Raw genomic sequence first — 276 nt, forward strand, 5'->3', positions numbered from 1 at the left:
TTCATCGACACATTGAAGAGATTAATGTCATTTTTTTCCCGTTGCATTGCAAATTGCAAATTATTTTCCGATTGCAAGCAACAGTTAAGGCGTCCCGTGCGTTCACCTGTGATTCACTCCGATCGCAATTGATTCATGAGGTTTAATTCTTGTTTACGTTGATTGGCGAAGGTGTGAGATTATTTCGATGTGCATTTTTTCCTGTCTTTTTTTCTCCTTTCTTTTCCTTACGTATGTATATAGTTTTTTTTTCTTCGTCTTCCTTTTTCGTTGTTG

The 276-nt window shown here is 36.6% G+C and overlaps 1 protein-coding gene across 1 annotated transcript in view; it reads left to right on the forward strand.

Moving 5' to 3' along the window:
- LOC119588756 overlaps positions 1 to 276 on the forward strand; it is a gene marked incomplete in the record, with an annotated part of 62,293 nt that overhangs the window by 21,455 nt on the left and 40,562 nt on the right.

Source organism: Penaeus monodon, chromosome 24, assembly GCF_015228065.2.
Source record: "Penaeus monodon isolate SGIC_2016 chromosome 24, NSTDA_Pmon_1, whole genome shotgun sequence".
Lineage (NCBI taxonomy): Eukaryota > Metazoa > Arthropoda > Malacostraca > Decapoda > Penaeidae > Penaeus > Penaeus monodon.